Source organism: Chamaea fasciata, unplaced genomic scaffold (assembly GCF_029207755.1).
Source record: "Chamaea fasciata isolate MVZ Bird 193981 ecotype frontalis unplaced genomic scaffold, bChaFas1.0.hap1 SCAF_45, whole genome shotgun sequence".
Lineage (NCBI taxonomy): Eukaryota > Metazoa > Chordata > Aves > Passeriformes > Sylviidae > Chamaea > Chamaea fasciata.
In genome coordinates, this window is record NW_027094130.1 from 825,733 (window position 1) to 845,541 (window position 19,809).

The following is a 19,809-nucleotide window of genomic DNA, read 5'->3' on the forward strand; positions in this document are numbered from 1 at the left end:
CCCCAAACCGAGCTGGGGGCAGCGGAGGTTTGGGGGAACAATGGGAAAGGGGTGAGAGGGGGGATAGGGGGAGGTGGGACAGCGGGAAGGGAGTTCCCAGTCGGGGTCCCCCAGTAAACCCCAGGACTCCCAAGCCCTGTCCCAGCGCCCACAGTTCCCTCCACAGCCCCGGCTGAGTGGGGGGCTCAGCCCAGGACCCGTCATTGTCTGGGGCTCCCTCGAGTGCAGCAAATGGGAGAGTGCCCCCCAGGGTGGAGTTTTGGGGGTCTCCCCACCATCACGGCTTTAAGAACCCCCGACAGTCAGGCGCCGCTTTAACTCCCCTTGACAGGGCGACACCACTCCCGTTGATTCCGGTAGTGGAGCCCCCATGGGGGGCTTGGGGGTCCCGGGAGGGTTTGGGGGTCCCGGGGGGGTCTGGGGCTACCTGGGTGATGCCGATGGTGGTGATGAGGACCCCGTGCCAAGTATAAACCTTCTCAAGGGGGCTTGGGGGCGTGTTGGGAGGTCCCATGGGAATTCTGATGTCCTGAGAGGGTTTAGGGGGTTCGTACGGGGCGTTTGCAATCTTGGGGAGTTTTTGGAGGGTCCCAGGGATGTTTTTGGGGTTCCAGGGGAGGTTGGGGTGTCACGGGGAGATTGGAGGTTCCCAGGGAGGGGCTGGGGGGTACCTGGGCAGGGCAGGTGACAGAGCTGGGACCCCGCGCCGGGTCCGAACCTTCTCACTGGGCAGCGTCAGCGTGTTCAGGGAGATCCTGGGGGACCCCGAGGGTCACCCCAATTCCCAGGGGACCCAAAATACTAAGGGCTCCCCTGAACTCCCTCACCCCTGGATCTGCTGCAGGCAGGGGCACACCAGCACTCGGCCCCTGCCCCCACTATCATGGGGGGGCTGTGGAAGAAACCAGGGGGGCACAGACAGGTCAGGGTGGAACCCCAGAGTCCTGGAGGAGGGGACGTGGGGACAATCCCAGGAATCCCCGTGAGGGGCTTAGGGGGGACCCAGGAGGATTTGGGGGCGGACTGGTGGGGTCATGGGGGGATTTCCAGGAGTCTTGGGAGGGGGGGAAGAACAGGGTGAGCCCCCAGGATGGGTTTGGGCAGAACCGGATTGGAGCTTCCAGACGCTGAATCCGATGAGGAGAATGACCACGATGGCAGCGATGACGGACACAGCGACCACCAGGGTGAGATTCCTGCTGGATTCCGGCTCTGGGAAGCACGGGATGGTGAGGAGGGGCAGGGGAACCTCCATCCCACTGCGCCACATTCCCAAACTCCCAGTTACCACATTCCACATTCCCCGCCTCAGCCCAGGAGAAGATGCCGGGCTCCGGCATTCCGGGATGCTCCACCCGGCACCGGTGCTGCTCCCGCTCCTCCGGCAGCGCCTCGATCCTGGCCCGGGGGGGGAAGGCGCCGTCACTGTTGGGAATGATCCCGAATTTCATCTCCCTTCATCCAGCTGATCCCCGTGGAGCTGGGGTAACATCTGTACGTGTGGCAGGACAACATCGGGATTCTGTGTTCCACTTTTCCGGACACATGGACATCAGGGGGTTCTGGAATGGGATAACAGTGAGATGCATCCATGGAATTCCACGGCAATGGGATGGCAGTGAGGTCCACCTACAGAATTCCCATCAGCATGGTAGAGCAGCAGGATCCATCCGTGGAAGTCCCATGGGAATGGGATGACTGAGATCCATGGATGGAATTTCCATGGGAGTTCCCATGTTCCCAGATTTAGCCCTCGCAAATCCCGCATTTCCAAATCTCATATTCCCATGGGAAATGTGCCCTCTCCACCTTTACTCCAGTGCCTCCCGCCCATATCTGGCACATTTCCGGAGACATTCCAGGCAGGTGTGTCCCAGGCGATTTGTTAATTCCTCAGCCTGGATCTCATCATGTTCCCAGCGCCTCTTGGTGACCTGGGCAGCGCCGTCGGCCACCACGAATCCCCCGGATCCCGGCTGGAAGGAGAGGAATTCCCGCCCGTCGGAGCAGAGCCGATCGGCATTGTGCAGGTTGCATTGTGATTTTTGTGTAGCATGAGGTGATGTTGAAAACAGCAGTTGGAATACAGTTTGCAAAGGCAGAACTGTGATCTTAGAACTGTCAAACAGTATAGAATTCCTTCAATATCTTTATCCCCTATAAAGTTAAGGTGTGGTATTCAGTGAAGTTAGTGGAAATTGGAGGGATTTACTACTGCACAATCTCGTGCCTATTGCAATTAGAAGAAAAATGAGATTTTAGTAAATCAAAATGTAGATTTCATTCAGTTTGGACTTGGATACGTAAATTACTCATGTTGGAAAAAAATGGATTAGAGATTGTAAATGTTTAGAAGCTGAAGCGTATTCCCTGCTTTGGCTATAAATAAGGAATATCACACACAGAATGAATTATTCTGAACGCCCGTTGGAGGCCTTCGGAGTTAACCTTACAGGTCTCATGGTATCAAAACTGGGAGGAACTATCCTATATCTTTTCTCTTAACTGTTGTTCTTTAGATCTTTATTATTATGGATTACTCAAATAATCCACAGGAATAATAGAATAGGCATGACGATAGGATGATATGGCAGTGTATCTTTTTTTGATAATTATTTAATTATGCTCCATGACTTGAGAAAGGAAAATATTTAAATTATCAATCATATTCTTGAACTCAATCTTGATATCAATACAGAAGGTTACACATGATTTCTAATGTATAACCTTTGACTGTGTGTTTAAAATACATTAATTATATGAAAATATTCCAATGACAATCACCATGGAAATTGTAGTTTATGAAGTCAGTCTTTTGGAGTGGATAAATTAAGCAAGCAGAGAAAAACTCATGAGGAAGCATTCACAGAATGCAGAAATTGTGCCTAATGTGAAGTCAACAATTATAGGCCCTATCCTTTCTCTACTTAATAATGTTAAATAAGGCAAAAAGTTAAACCCAAGCATGATAATATAGCACAAAATTGATCTAATTAAATATTCTGAGGATAAATTAGAAGGTGGGTTCAGTGGCACTCAAACCGGCACCAAGCAAACTAATAACAAGGCCAAAACCTCTGGGGAGAGTAGTGAAAGGCCCCAAGGTTTTTTGTGGAGAGTTGCAATGAAAAGTGTGTTTACAAACTTAACTCTCATGTTGGCAGCTGCTCTAATTCTCTAGACTCCATCCATTTCCCCAGTGCAGTGTTTTGGTGGACGCATGGTTATCATCTAAATAATCTTGGACTTCCTCCTAATTGTTCTGACTTTTTTTTCTGTGTGAGAGAGACAGTTCTGGGCCAGGCATTGTTTGCCATGCTCTGGTTTTCATGGCTCTGCTCTAGTACCTTTACGTGGTGTCCACTATAGCCAGAAGATCAGGGAAATGTCTTCTTTTTGGCAGTATTTCCTGGAGTGAATGTCTGTCATGTATTGGTCAGGCAGACCTGGAATTTATAAGACAGGATAGCCCACTTGGTTTGCCTAATAGCTTGGAAGATAATAAAGGTGATGGACAAATCTCCAGTAACTCTAAATGGAGTTACCTGGATATACGAAATCTAAATGGAGTTACCTGGATATCCTGAGATGAGAACAAGTCCGAGGGGTTCAAGAAGAGACTGTAGGAAAAGCTCTTGAATGTTGACCTCTTAGATGTTGATGTGAAATGAGGAGACAGGGGAAGGAGGCAGCTCTTAGGAACAGAATTATTCCTTTTATCCTCTCTATGCCTGTTTAAGTACTGCCTTCCCTTAGGGGGATAACTCAAGCAAACACTTGTTGGATGCCATTGTGTTTTCAGGGATGATTTAGGGATGGCTGCCCATTTCTAGTGATCCTGTTCAGAAGTGGTTTAAAATGTACAGTAGTGTAGGCAGAAAGTCAAGCTAGAGCTGCTGTGACAGTGCTTCCATCATCTGTCAGCATCCTGAGTGTTGTGAGCTAAACCTGAAATTTGATTTGAACTGCCTGATATCTGCCAAGGGGCAGGATATCATTGCTGGAGAGAAATCCTCTCATCTTCCGCGACTCCATCCCCAGTCAGATGGAAGAACAGGTTGGTATCCAGAGGTGAATGGCGCTGGACCTTTACGGGGCACAGAAATCATCCATATCCCCATGCTTTTAAGGAAAAGGATTCTGAGCAGAGGGCCCTTTGGCTCTGCGGCAGAAACTGTTTGGAAAAAGTTGCTTTAATAATAAGATTCTGACTGAAGAGTTTTGCAGACGATGGTTTGCTTTTGGAAATGGTCAAGCGGTCGTTCTGGTATTTGGACACCAGGTTACAAAAAGAGAAAAACTACTGTATCGGTACACACGAAGTGAATGAAAAAGTAGATTAAAGGAAAAGTTCAGAAGCCAAAGCTGGAGAGAGGTTCAGAGTAACCCAAAATTGCCATCCAAGATCTTGGGGAGGAGGGTTGTAACCTTTCTGAGGTATTACTGTGCGTGTACTCCCTAACGAATACATTGGGTGTGTTAGACCAAACCAGACAATTAATTTTTAACACAGAAGGACTTTGAGGACAACTCTGACACCCAGAGGAAAGAAAAGGCTTTATGGAAAGTTTCCATCTTCGAATCACTGCTAAAGTAGAAGTGCTGTTTTGTTAGTGGAAAATGTCAGTGAAATTTCAAATAATTGTGTATTCCTGAGAGGTGTCACTACAGTAAATCCCCTTTGTGGAATAGTTAAGTCACAATTGAAATTTGGTGCTGTGCAGTAGTCCATTGTTCTGGTACTGAAACTCTTTAGGGAACAGTCCCCATAAGGGGTAATGATTTGCTGGTGGCCAAGAAATGTATTTTCTGTATGATCCAGGCGGAGAAGTAAAGGAAGAAATGCTGTGAAATGGACACATTTTTTGTACACCTGAAAAGAGACTTGTATGTGATATGCAGGCAGATATCAGCTTTAAATTCGATGTAGTCAATGTTAATGGTATTAACATAGAGATCTTTATCAGCAGAGGTGTATTCAGGCTTCTTCTATTTTCCTGTCCATTTGCTTCAGTGTAGCAGTGTGAGATGAAAGCCCAAGGCTTTGCAGACTGGCTCCTCATTTGTGCCCCTGTTTGAGGCAGGGAACAGGTAGACCTGAGAAACAGTGAGAATGCCAGCACAGGGGCTCCTGCTGCACGTGCTGATGCGTCCCTTGTGTGGGATGGAGAGTGCCCACTTGGTTTGAGGATTTGCTTCCAGGCACCTGATTTCTCTGAGATGGTGTCATTTTCTCTGTAAATGTGCCTCTGTGGCTGTAGCTGTCAACAGTTTAGTCTGAACAGTATTCATCGGTTTGATTGTTTCCTGCTCCCTCTGACTTTGTGGTGCACAAGTCGACCTAAATGTCTCAATAATGAATTATTGCTGGGTAATTAATCAGCTTCCCCTGCTTTAGACAGTTGCCTCCTAGAACTTACCATTATTCACCTCCATCAGCCAAGACATACAGACATTAATTGCCTCATAATATTGTCAGGAAGATGTCAGGTAGTACTGACAGGGTGTGAGTGCATCTCTTTGATCTAAGCAAATTTTGTTAGTGTTTTGCCCCTTATCTCATTCTACACATTTATCTTGCCGGTGCCACGAGCTGGACAGAGGACACATCATCAGGGTGCAGTCAGGAGCAATCTGTCCAAATGAACAGTGATTTCAGATTTGCAATGGGAAGTGAGTAATTCCCCAGCAGGTAAGTCACAAAACTGGTTACTGACAGCTGGGACAGTGGAAATTCTCCTTGCAGTGGCCTTGTTTTAAACACCAAGATGAAAATATAATGCATGCTTAGAAGGTGCAAACAATGTCTACTCTCATTTCACTCAGTGACATTTGCTCAGCTTCATCTTGGAGCACTGGAGACATTTTAGTATTTCAAAGGGTATCAAACTATTTGCCCAGTATTTGGAAAAGCTACTCAGATTTAGTGGAAATGTTTCTATTTCAGACCCAAACCACTTTGATATTTGTTAATTTTATTAGTGTATTGAAGTTCATTGACACTGGGAAAAGTGATCCTGTTTCTTCAATTGATAACACCACAGGAATTGCCTTTTTATTAATCTTTATTTGGATACCTCCCTGTCCCTATGGAACAATGGGGTTGAAGATGCAGTGAGGTAGACCACTGGAAGGAAAAGGCCAGGCTAAATATTCCTTGAAATAAATAGGCCTCTTTCCCTTGACTTCAAAGGGAAAAAAAAAAAAAGCCTAATTAAATACAATTGAGGGGAAGAGGAAAAAAATGAGATCCTTTGATTTGAACACACTTTGGAGCAGAGCATGGAGAGATAGGAGAATGATCTCTGTGAGATGAATAAGTTGCCTCTCCTGCTGCATTTGTTTTGGGGTGGGTGAATCATTTCTTGAGGATTCTGTTTTTAAAAGTTGGATTTGACTTGGTTGATATTCCTTTCAGCATCTAGATTTTCTATTTTGGCTTGTATTTTTCATACAAGAACCATGTTGTTAGAGCAGATAGCTGGTCCTGCAGTAGAGGCAGATCTCATAAGGGTAGGAGGATAAGGAAATACACCGGAAAGGACAATATTGAAGATTTTATCAAGTTTGACCTCCTGGCAGTTGAAGCAAGTTGTCCTTCAAGGTCTTGTGGGAGCTGTTTCAAGTGAAGAGAGCACGAGTCACAAACACAGTGAAGTTCTCTGACTGATTCTAAACAGGGTAAAGAATTAGCCCCTTCACCATCACGCCTGGGTTTTTACCTGGGGAGAAGGTCTGTGGAAAAAGATTGTGGCTGTTGTGAAGGAATAATGTCCAAGGCAGCCGAAAATCTGCGTTGGCTGATGTGTTGTGTGTCCTCCCTCCTCCCAGTGTTTTCAGTCAGTGTGTCAGAGCCTTTCCTGGCATGTGAGACATTCCTTGAAGTGTTGAAATGGTTCCTTGGGACTCCCTCACTCTTGGCAAAAAAAGTAGGAGGAAGAAGGACAAAACTCACTCCCTCCACTTCCAAGGAGTGTATATTGTGTGTTGTATACTCCCTTGGGGTGTTTGCCACCTTTCCTGAGGGTGAACTTGTAGGATTTGTTGCAAACTTATTCACAAGAAATGTTGTGTGTACCCATTAGAGTTTTAGAGTGAGTTAGGGATTTGGCAAAGGTGAATTGTTTAAGTTGAAAATAATTTTTGGGTGTAACAGATCAACCCCTGCATACTACAGATAAAAATACTTGCAAGAACCTTTCCCTTTTTCATTTATCATTATGCACACTGCTTCACTGGAAAAGGCCTCACAGGATGTGTTTGGAGAGGAGCCAGCTTTTCCATTAAACAACAAGGAATATTTGACTTTTGAAAGAAAGAGACAAAAACATGCCATTTTTTTTAATGGCACGTTCTTAGTTATCAGATTAACAACATTTTTGGAGGGGTATTCAAGCAAGTATTAAGCGTAAAACATACAAATAAATGTACTCTTACTTTCAGCAATCCTTTAAGAACTAGAGACTTCTCTTAAAGCAGGATCCCTTTCCTTCTGGGTGGATCACCTTTAGGTATTCCTCCAAACAAGCTGCAGCTGTCCCATGTGACACTGGCAGGGGCAGCTCTGGGCCGTGGTGCTTCCCCAGGAGTTTTTGGCGGCTGACTCTTGCTTAGGTAATTTAGTAATTGTGCTGCCACCTTCGGGATCCCCAAAAGGTCTGTCTCCCACATGCCTGCATGTTGCAAGACTCTATTTCATTTCCATATGTTCCTCTTTTCTGTGCACGATTGGTCTTTGGACAGATAAAGGAGGGGTTTTAGCACCTGTTAATGAATTAATTAAATGGTGGATCTACTGATGTAATCTCTACAAAAATGATTCTGTTAGATACTTTGGAGACTTCTGTTTTGCTTGTGTGATCTTTACTATTTGAGGGAAACTTTCAAACTCCTGATGGGCCTTGAGTGATTTTTACTTCTTGGACAGACCGTGCTTCTCTTGTCTTTATACTTGTTGTCCCCTTAATTTTAGCCCCTAGAGGGCTAAACTTTACAGTTTCATTAAATAAATCATAAATGCTTCAGTTTATAAATAATATAGATGTTCATTGTATATTTTTATATAATTTAATTTTGTCCCCTACAGGGCTAAAATTTGGAGGGTGAGTGCTGCTCTTCAGGAAAACCTGGTGATGGAACAAATGAGGCGCAGCTGGCATCAGTCAAGGTTTCAGTTAGACAGAGTGGAAACTGCAGTTGGACCAAGTGCCTTCATCAGAGCAGCAAGTTCCAGAGCTCCTTCACTGTGGCACCTTCGGGCTTGGTGGTAGGAGAACCTGACACAGTGAGTGTAAAGCAACGACACCTGGGCTTGCAGAGTCTGGCTGAGTAAAATCTGGTCTAAGTTCTGTTGTTTTACAGAAGAAAAATGTTGTAGCTGATCTGTCAAACACAGTAGACTCAAAGTGAGGGCCTGGCAGTGACTCTGTAAGAAGAAATGGTTTCTAAAACAGGGTAAAAAAGTGGGAGCTGGCTGCTGAAGATTGATAGCAGAGATTTTTTTTTGTCTTGGTTGTCGCACTAGTGATTCCACGTGGTATATTTTGATGCTTTTCAGTTTAGATTGCTATACGAGTATGGAGTTTGTCTTGCCCTCTCTTTGTTGGGCAGCTTTATGGCCATGATACTCAGTAAATGATGAGCTTTCTTTAGGTTGATTTATACTGTTGGCTGGGGATTATTTGTGGGGTTTTTTTCTGCTTGAGGTCTCAACCATTAACAAACAAACGTGTGCTGGACTTCAGCTTTGTACATAAACCTCCAAAGTGGGAAAAAGGCCTCTCATATTTCCTGTATTTCTGTTATAAAGTAGCTATAAGTGGTACAGTTTTGGGGGTGAGTGACTCACTTCTTGAGGATTTTATTTTTAAAAGTTGGATTTGACTTGGTTGATATTCCTTTCAGCATCTAGATTTTCTATTTGGGCATGTATTTTCCACGTTGACTTTAATGATCATAGTGTCAAAAAGTCAACATGCTGTTGTAGAAGTAAGAAGTTTGCCTGAGTGCTTGATTCCAGGGAGGAGAAATAGAAGAAAATAAGTAAATACTGTTGCAATTTGTTTATTTAAAAGCTCTATTCAATACATTTTTTACCGTGTTGCTTGCTGAGTTTAATCAGAGTCCGAATAGATTTCAAACCTTCTCTCCAGTTTTAGGAAGCTTGGAGATGGCAATTTCAAGATTACCTCATCTTGTTGGCGTGGTTTCTTTCTAGGAAGGCTAAATGGTACATCAGAATCTACTTTGTTTTTCCAGAAGCATCAGTACTTCATGGTATTGTGGAAAAGTTCAAGTCATTACCGTGCCAACCCGTCACAGTTAATTTTTTGGCAGAATGAATCCATACCAACAAATGGTTTCAATCGATTTCTTATGCAGATTCTGCAGTAGATGTGCAGATCTGTTGATTAGCTCAGCCTGTTGGAAGAGTGGGGTCTGCCCCATTTGTTGTCCTTGGGGACAGTCATGGCTGGGTTATTTCTGTGGGCCTGTCAGCTCACAAGGAAATTCCCTTCAGCTCTTACCCTGACTCAGATCAGCATGAGGAACATCATGACATTATAGTTATTTTTTTAAAATGTTTTTAATGTATTTTCAACTTGTACTGGTGCTGCATAAATTCATTCGGAGTCTCTGTGGAATGCTGAGCACGGTTGTGGTAAATGAGTTTTGCAGGTGTGGATTGGTGGAATTGCAGTTTGCCCTGCAGTGTGTTTTAGTCTCCTTTGTGAGTGTTTCCCCACCCCTCACCTGGCTGTAACATGTATAAGTGCCCAAGTGAGCAGTTATTTACCTGTGGCAAGTCTGTTGTACCTAAACTCAGGAAATTGTACACCTCCTGGCTCTATTGTACACCTCCTGGATCTTATTCCATAAAATCTTCATGCTGATAATCTGTGCAGCTCAGAGGCACTGAAAGATGATCTGCAAACAGAGAGAATACTTGCTCTGAACTCTATGGAGGCCCTCAGGAGTCACTCTGATTGATGTCTAGGGATTTCACAAGGATTTGACATGCTTGATCTTGAGCTTGTAATTAATTGTCAGAGTTGCTATCAGCTTTAGAAATGGGTTTCTACTAACTGGCCCAAAATAGCAATGTTGGGCTTTGAAACTGTTGCCGTTTATGTGTGAAATCAATTGCACCAAGAGCGTGTTGTTTTCATGAGTAACAAAAAGGATCCTGTTCTGTAATGTCATCCCATCTGTTAGAAAATGTTAGCACCTCTCATTTCACAAGGCTTTTTTTTTTGTACACGGCAAGGATGCATTAAATTTAGTCACATGCAGAAAGAAATCTGCAACTGGATACTCGTTGTAAAGGCACTAGATATGTGTGATTTCTCTGTATTTTAACACTTACTTGAATACAATAGATGAAGCTGGTCAGATGATGAAAGGGCTCTTTGGCTATTGAAAGTCCTCTTGCCACCTCATCTCTCCTACTGTCAGTGTATGCCTGCTAGTTAATAATAGCTTGAAACTGGGATAGTTTCCAGCTATTTTTTGCCCATTTCCCTCTTGGTTGCAATAAAAAGAACAGGTTCTATTAGGGGAGCCTTTCTTCCTGCAAGTAAATCGATGTTTAGTGAAGAGAAAATGCATGGCAGTGGTGGAAACTTAGCAGAGCTTCCTGCTCCTGCTGCACTGCTCATCATCCCATTTATCCGTGGGGAAGGAGGGCAGTGTCTCTCTTTAGGATATCATGCCCTGGCTTGGGGAGATTTACCTGGTGGTCCCACCCCAGAATGGTCCATAGGAAGCCTGGCAGGCTGCCAATTTCTTGCTTAGACCGAGGAATCTAAGGGACTAAAACCAGGAGAATATGTTCTGTCTGTGTTACATGATAGACATGAGCAACGTGTTATCACAGAGATGTGACAGGGACCTCGTTAGGCCCAGCAGATGTTTTAGTCCTGGCTCTCCTACTCTGAATGTGAGAGCTGGAAACATGCTGGCAGTGTAGTGCACATCCTCAGAGGACGGAAGGTAATTTGACAGCTCACTGTAACCCTCTTCAATAATGTTGACTCTTCTGGCATCGGTTTGTTGAGGATGTGGCTTCTCATGTGGAAAACCGAGACTTTTTGTAGTAAAAATAAGGATTTCTTTTCCTGATTTGGTTTTTTTTTTTTTCTGGCTTAGGTTAGAAGAGAGAAATATTTGAATGTAGCATTGACGTGTTTGATTTCTAAACTTTATTTGGAGACTTTGAAAAAGTGAAAATACGTAAGCATTATTGAAGGAATAAAGTGTTCTTGTTTGATGCATTCGACTGTTCTTTTCTTTCTGAGAATCTGTGTTTTTAGAGATACCAGGCAGCTCTTTTTCCTTTAGCAGTAACGGAGTCCTGCTGTCTGTCTCAAGAGAAGGCAAAAAAGGTCAGATAAGAACTGTTTAGATAAGATAGGTGGTGAACCAGATGAGGAGCTGCGCAAAACTGAAAACAGACAAGTAATGTTGCTCTGTCCCTGTCCCCCAAGTCCAAAAAATCCTCTCAATGCCCTCAAGCTGCTGTCTTTGTGAAGGGCATCTTTTGTCTTGAGTGCAAGTTTAGAAAATGTTTTGTTGTACTGGTTATGCTAATTAAAGCGATGTTTGTTTTCCAAGACTGCGATTCAGAGGGCTGTCCTGCTCTGCATAATTACCTGTCACAGCAAAGAGAAAATATTAAGATGGGAAACTGAGATTGGTGTAAAATTCTGTCTTATCTGCAAGGTGTATCAGCAGTGTATTTCATAGAGCTTGATTGTATCCAAGATTCCAGGGGGCTCCTGGTGTCAGGTGAGAATCCTTCTTTATGGAAAGCACTTGCTCTTTTCCTATTGATATTGGTGAGCCAAAGAAACTGTTTTTTGCTGCTTCTTGTAGCAAACCAAGTGTGAAATGTGAGATGTAACAGCACTGCCTAAGCCTCTCTGGCAGCCTCATGCAGTAGCCTGCTTTTAATATTGGTTGGTAAGATGACAGCACTTTGCTGCCAGTCTGTGAGGTATCCATGTAAGGTGGGTTATCTTTGCTCAGGTGCCTGGAGACTTGTTCTTACAAGAGATACAAACAATGCATTTGAGAATTTGGCACATCTGGGACATTTTATCTTGCTCTTGGAGAAAAAGGTCAAATGCTCCACAGCCTGTTTCTCTTAAATAGCAGAAAATCCCAGCATGGATTGAAGGTTTGACCCCCATTAAAATACATCAGATCTAACATAGCTGTGTGGTTTTAGCTGTGTACATAAATACATAACTGCAGATGAATATTTAAGCACTCCTAGTGTAAATAGAAATACGCAGATGCACATGCTAGGCATCCTCATGCATGCCTACAGCTGCAGAGAAAATGTACAGCAGGCAAAGGACTTTCGGATACAATGAAATAAATGGCTTTATCAAGATCTTAGTTCCTCATTAAAAATACTGAGAAGTAGAACTTGTATGAAAGACTAAAGCTGGGATTTCAGATTAATGTGTGTGGATAGTCAAGATGAACTCAATTCTGAAACGTAAGAGTGTCTATGGAGATCTGTTGAACTGTGTTCATATATATCACTGTTTTTTCTTGTCCCAAGTTTTTTTTTTAATTTGGGTTTGCCATTGCAGTTTTAGGAAGGTTAATATTTAGTGCAAGTTAGAAGTCCTAAAGAAAACAATTGTTTTAATACAAGACATTTCTCCCATTGTTTTAAGAGGAAAAAATGATCTTGTGTCAATGGTATGGACTCTTATCCTCCTGCTTCAGTATTCAATTATTTTGATTCTTCTAAATTTTCAGCATCATGTGCACATGAAATTGGTCTCTTAAGTGATAGATATTTTTTGAAGGTTTGCTCAATTGTGCGTTCAGATTTTTCATTCACCTTCTGGTGGCTTGGCTGGGTCTGCATACACAAGTGCATGAACTGAACTATCATTAGCAAGTGGTGGTTCAGTTTTTCCTCTTCTACTCTTTGTGGCCTCTAAGTTTTTCTTGTCTGCTGTCTTTGCAAACCAGTTTTTCTGCAGGGTCACTTTAATTCACCCAGTGTAACAAACCTGAGTATGACAAATGTGTGCATTAGGGAATGTGTCTTGCTGGTTGTGGCCATCAAAATAGGTTTCACATGGTAGAAATTTGATAGTATATCTACAGTTCTCCAATCTTGCTTTTGCCAGTGTCCTTGAGTTCAGTTTTTTAACAGTCACAATGAGCTACTGACTAGCTGGCATTGGAAAAATTTGACTTTATCCTCAGGGGCCACTGTAGGCTTTGTTCTGATAAATACTTGCCCAAACGTCCCCATTATTTTTTCTTCAAGACAGAAAATGTGACACAGGGTGCTGTGCCTGTTATCTCCCACCTAGACTTGTTTGGTTGTTTTGCTTTCTTTTTATTCTTGGTTTTTTTTTTTTTTCCTTTGAGAGAAACTTCAACCTTTTTATTCATTGACCTGGTAAATACTTTATCAATGTATTAAGGTCCTTTTGTTAGTGTGGATTTTTTTTAAAGTTTAAAATTAAAGTCAGTGAAATATTCTAATTGTATGATTTATATGGTTGGTTCTACTCTAGAAGAAAGCTTAATTGTTGAAATATTTCTGAGTTCCTGTGTGCTGATTTCTTGAGTAGTCTGTGCCAGGTCTTGAGCAGAAACTTGCAGAAGAGCTGCAGGATTGGAGGAGAGCAGAAGTGACACAAAGTAAAGCTCTCTTGGGAAATCTTATGGAGGTTAAGCAAGTGCAGCAGGATTTGAGCAATGCTGCTTAGTCCATTTGTTCATGTGTGGATGCCAGGGTGGAGGAGGCTGGAACTGGGAGCCAAGATCGCTTAGAGGTGTGTCTGTGAGAGAAGCCAACTGCAATCTGCTGGTTTCTGGTGACTTTAGAGGTCCCTGTCCAGTATTAGTCCTGTCTCGTACTGGAGCAAACTATTGATCACCTGGCCAAAAATGTTGCTGCTTTAAAGAACTTCCCCAAACTTTAGGGAATAGTGGGACTGTCATTAAGAAAGAGAGATAATTCCAAGCACTTTCTCTTGGTTTTAAATGCTGACTTCATGGGGTTTTTCCCCTAAGAGTAGGAGGGCTTCATGTAAGTCTTGAAACTGCTGGTGGTTGATAGGCTTTTATTTATTTAATCAGGGCAGTGCATGTTACAGGACTGACAGCAAAGGGATCAGGGCGGGAAATATTTTTTACTAGACATCAACATGCTGCTGTGCTGTTGGGGGAAAGGGGAGATTGCTTTGCCAGCACCATCTGGGAGCCTCTGCTTGGCTGTATGGTAGGCAGACCTTTTGTGAATCAGAGGAGAATTGCCTTTGGAATAAAGCCTCTTGGTGGCAGGTTTTTTTAATCTGCTGCACTGACAGAATTGCTCCATCTTGTCCTCTTACTGCAAGCGTGTGTGCCAAATCTGCCTGAAGGGATCTGTATCCAGGAGAGAAGGAAATGGTGATGCCTCTGAAAGGTGCTTGCCTTCTTTTGCGAGACAAAATAAACTTTTGGTGGCTTTGTGGGGCTGCAGCCGGCACTCTTGGGTTATATATTCTTCTTATATAAACGTAGTACACACTTTAAATTTATTGTTGGAGGAAAGAATAGAAATGTTGGCTGTGACTTGCAGAGGCAAACAGCGTATGCTGTGTGTATAATTGTCAGTTTCCTTAAAACTTATGTTTCAGAGTCTGTTGCTCCTCAAGATGGTGGCAGAGATACCGGAGTGCCCCTGGTGGGCTTCAGGGGTGGAGGGATGGATGCAGCGTTTGCCTGTGGAAAAGGTGGGGTGGCGAATTTATCGAGTTGTATGAAATGGCATTTACAGAACTTGCAAATAAGAGCTTCAGCTGTTCAAGCTTCCTGCCCTGAAGTGTTTGTGATTTAGTCTCTCCTCTCTGAAGAGCACCTAGGTAGGTTTTTTTGGTTTTTTTCCCCTGTGTGGGGCAAGGTGGAGAAGAAAGAAGCAGGCATGAAGAGAGCAGATTGAACAGCCAATATTGCCAACAGCCAGTAACATCTTCAAAGTTTACCTGCAGCTTGTAAATTAAAAATGCCAACTCTTCCTTGTGCTGAAGTCAAGCAAGCAGCCACCAAACATACACCTGGTGAGTGCAAGGAGAGATGGCAGACATTTTAACTGGTACCTTATTCCAGAGGTCTTGAATTAATGTACTTCCTTGAATGATCCAGGAGCATTTGTCCACAAGTCCTGAAGGCCATCTGCAGTTGCTTAAAGTATTTCCAGTGTTTTTCTTTACTGCAGCTCCAAGATGGTTGGAACCAGTATTCTATCTGCCTTTGGAAAAAATGTAGTAGATTCCAGCAGAAATGAAATTTCTCTATGGAAATACGAGTGAGGAAATTGAGGCTTGAAAACACTCAGATTCAATTGTGATTGAAGTTCAGTCACAATTTGAGCAATGAGCAACACCCTGGAACGTTCACATCTAAGTAGCATCTGATCTTGTAGGGCTTGGTAACGTGTTAGGGAAGATTTGAGTGGAATCCAGGTATTTTTGGGCAGTGACATTATTCTGAGGGAGTTTTGGATTCTCTTAGGCACCAGTAGTACCCTAGTACAGCTCCTGCAGGCAGTGGTCTTGTTTCAAATACATCAGAACTTCATTTGCTTTACAGAATATGGAGCAATGTGGTATGAGGAGAAGTGGGTGCAGTTTGAAATAGAATTCCCGTGTTTGTGGAATTTAGGTGTTATGCTGGGGAAGAGCCACCAAAAGAACCGTTAGACAAACAATGAAAATAGGCAATAAGGTGTGGATTTTTGGTGTAGCTTGTCTCCCTGTTGAGCCAAAGAAATATTTCCAGATAATGTAGAAAGGGGCGATGATCTTGCTGCTGAACTACTCTGCCTGCAACAGCCTTCAGGGCACAGTGCTGAGCCAGATCATCAGTGCCATTTTGTAGCCTTTGTCTGATAATCCAGGGTTCTTATTTTCAAGGGATTGCTGAAGAAAGCATGCCTGAATTCCTTTAAGTATTTGTGGTGACCAGTAGTTAAACAGGAGAGTGCGCACTTACAGACGTGTCAGTTGGAAAACTCCATATTAAGGAAGGTGAAAATGACTTTAAATACAAATATGGAACTTGGATGTTGACAGAAGTGCTGTAAAAAGCATTAAATGTTGGGAGCGTTTAGAAGACATGAAGGCATCAGGGGTAAGTAAGGAGCAGTGGGAAATGTCCCTGTGGCTCGTGAGAGCCTTGTGAATGGGCAGGAATGTTTAGAGCATGACTGAACATCATGAATGATGGGAAGGCATTGTATCCTGGGTGCTTTGTTTCAATAGCCACAAGAACACTACCAGTACTAAGGAAATATTCCAGTGAAAGCACTGCTGGAATAGTTTCAGAAAGTAATAGTCAGAACAGAGGATCTTGTAACCTTTCAAATCCTATTTTGTTGTATGACACTTCTTTGGATGGGAATGTTTTAAAATTGCTCTTAAGTACACAAAGATAACAAAACCTATCCAAACAAGCAAACTCCATGTACGTTTACAAAAAAAAAAACCCAAAAACCTATGAATAGAAGCCTCCCATCAAAGGGGTGAAAATATTAGGACAAAGAATTCCCCCATGTGGAATAGCATTTCCAGGAAGAAGAACTAATTGCTTAGAGCACCAAACAAATAATTTGTTTGTAGAGAGAATCCAGAAATGCAGATCATTGTGTGCTATATCTTTGAAGCTGAGCGATATTTTCTTCTGATCATTAAAAGCATATACACAAGCTATTTATACAGCTGGTACTAATGACTTAAACTTGTGATCAGTCAGACTTTTCTTTGGCAGTGTATCTGGTTTAAGGATTAATGAGCAGAGGTGGTTGCAGAGTTAGAGCTGAAGAAGCAGAGCATTAGTAAGTGTTCGGCTGATCTTGATTGAGCCACAGTCAAGAGCAAAAGACCCCTATGAGCAATTACAGACCTATTGTTTCATAATTTATAATCACTCAATTGATTCGAATTTGATGGGCAGCTACTCTGACAACTTGTGTTTTGCTTTCCTTATTGCTTTTTCTGGTTTCTCTAACTCTGAAATGATACAAGATAGGAGGGCAAAGTAGCTCCTGTCAGTTCTGTTAAAAGGTTGTTCCACTTGACAGTTACGTACTATTTTTCCATCTTTGAAATCTTGGTTGAATGGATTATGGAATCACTGTTACGTATCAGTCATCAACTTAGGATATTTTTAAGTTTCTTTATTAGTCTTTGTGCTGTAAAATAAGCAACTCAACGTAAAAACTAGTGATGAGGAAGAGTTGCTCAGTTATGGTAACCTACACTTTTCCCCTTCAATCCCTGTTTGTCTTTCATTGCAGTGACTCTCAGTATTGTTTCCAATAATCCTCTTTCCAATGGCAGAATAATGTTTTTAGTCTGAATACAATTCTTGCTATCATGTTTGATCAGGGATGGGCCTCCTGTTATTCTCCATGACCAACCACATTCTGCCCAAAAGATGTGTTGAAAATGTGCACTTTTTTGTGTGTCGGGCCAAAAAAAATCCCCAACCGAACATTTGTTAATCTTTGTGCTTTATGGGAACAGGTTCCTCCGTTGTCCTTAATAGTTGTGATGGAATGACCAAGCAGATTGTGGGTAAAGATACTTTTGGGTTGAGGTGGTTACACAATTAAATGAATAAAAGGTGATATTTCTGCATTGCAAATACGTCAAAAGCTTAGAGCTTTTGTAGTAGAATTTTAATGAAATCCGTAAGACACTCTCGGCTGAATTGACAAAGCCAAAATTATGCATCACCACTACTTCTGTCCATTGAAGTATTATGGTAAATGTAAAAAGAAAGTCATCACTATCATTCAGAATGCTATGAATAGGGATTGGACAATAACCTGGCTGGTGTAAGCATTTATAGTTCTAAGAGAGCGGAAATAAATTTAAATCCTCTTACAGGTCTAATGACCAGGCAAATGTAGGGTAAAGGAAAACCTTGAAAGTTGTCGTAAGTTGAGTTTTGTTGCGTCTTTTTAGTTCTTGAATATCTTTCAAAGAAAGTCAAATCTCAGAGCTCTGAGACCACCTGTAGCTACAAAGCCTTGAATCCTGTTTGCTGACTCCCAAATTCAAATCTCAAATTTGTGTGGACTGCCTGAAGCCACGAATGACACAGTGAGAGCATTCAGGCTCAAATACTGTCTGCTTTTCTCTAGCTCTAGGGGCAGATTAGGCAGCACTTCAAGTCATTTCTCTGGTTTCAGTCCTTCCACTCTTGTAAAATTGACTCTCCATGCAAGTTGGCCACTTTGTTAATGACTGTATTGGAGTTCAGGCTGTCTTGAGGCAGTAATGAATGATAGTATCTTCAGAGCATGAGCAATAAGTTTTTTTCTTCATCTTTTAAGTGTTTCAGAAAACATGTTGATTGAAATAAGCTCCTTGCCATCAGTGAGACAAGAGAGAGAATGGTGTGCTTGCAAAAGAAAACAGTGCTCCAATTTTGTACTGTTTAGTAGGTGTTCTCGGCAATTCCCTTCTTCCAAGTGGCCAAGGATCAGAAGAGAGGTCCTGACCTTGTGCAGTTTTGCAATTCATAGATGTCCAGCATGATTTAGGATTTTGGAATTAAATGGCTTGAGTTTGCTAAGTTGTAATTGAGCTGTTGGATTTCATTCACTAAGCATAGTCTGGTCAAACAACTGACCCGTATTTTGGTTGGTTATTTGATGTTCTGAAAAATAACCTGCCTTGTGAAATGCAAAATTGAGGTCAAGCTTTTTATGTGCCTCATTCAAAGGAGCTTTTCGCTCAAAATCACTTGAATTGAGCCATGTCTTGGTACTGTGGGGAGTTTGTCTAGAGCTAAGGAGTATGGTTTATTGTCTTTGAAATCTATTTTTCTGTTAAATTCTCAATGAATACTCTCATCTGAAAGTAGATGTAGTGGTGGTATTTACCATTAAATTCCTCCTTCTTGCTCAAAAGGTCTGTCTGAACTTCTCTATCTGGTATTGACAAAGTTTGCCTTTTTGTCTGAAAAGATCCTTCATGACATTTGGTTAGGTATTGTCCCTGCCCCATCCCAATATAAGCTTGCAAAAGAAGGAGGTCAGAGAGAGCTTTTAGGGATGTGTTTCTCCTCCCCTGTAGTACTATAGTGAGAACAGTCTTTCATGTTTGGCGTCATTACAAGGAGATCCTCTTTTGGGTGGGTTGTACAACGTGTAAAACCTTTCACTTGCGGGTATAATAACTATGGTAAGGAAAGAGCAGTGAGAGGCAGCCCTGTTCAGTTCATGTCCCGGTCAGCACTGACAGTTGTGCTTCATGCAGATTCTCACTGGGCTGATGGGCTTTGGTACCAAAGCACTGGGTCTCTCATCCTTACGCTATTGATGGTGTGACTGAACTGCTCCCTGCTCTGGCTGTGCAGTTTGCTTTCTTGACAAATATCCCCTGCTCAGGAAAATGGGTACTTCTGAGGGAGCTGCTGCTGACAAAATACCTTCAGTTGCTTATCCTTTTGAAGTAAGGTTTCTTGAGAACCTCAAGAAAACAGTCTGTTTAACTTTTATCTCTTTGTACACAGTAATGTTTAGTGGAGAGAAGTATTTCAGCCAGATGCCCAAGTGGTAGTAGTAGTTTAGGCTGTAAATTCATAAAAGTCACATCAAACCATGTGCTCTGTGTTGGTAACATAAATACCCTTGCTGGTTTCTAAAAAGTATTTGTATTTCTGCATAAAAAAAATAGCTTCTATGAAAGTTGACTCAGCTGCTTTAGAAATCTTGTTTTGCTTCCTTTGGATTCACTGTGTGTTTTAGAAGCTCTTAGGAAGGGACATGGTACAATC

General features: G+C 42.6%; 1 pseudogene; it reads right to left on the reverse strand.

Annotated features, from left to right (window-relative positions):
- Positions 1-744: 744 nt before the first annotated feature.
- The window catches only part of LOC136303959 (class I histocompatibility antigen, F10 alpha chain-like), an 82,265-nt pseudogene continuing 63,200 nt past the window's right edge, over positions 745-19,809 (reverse strand).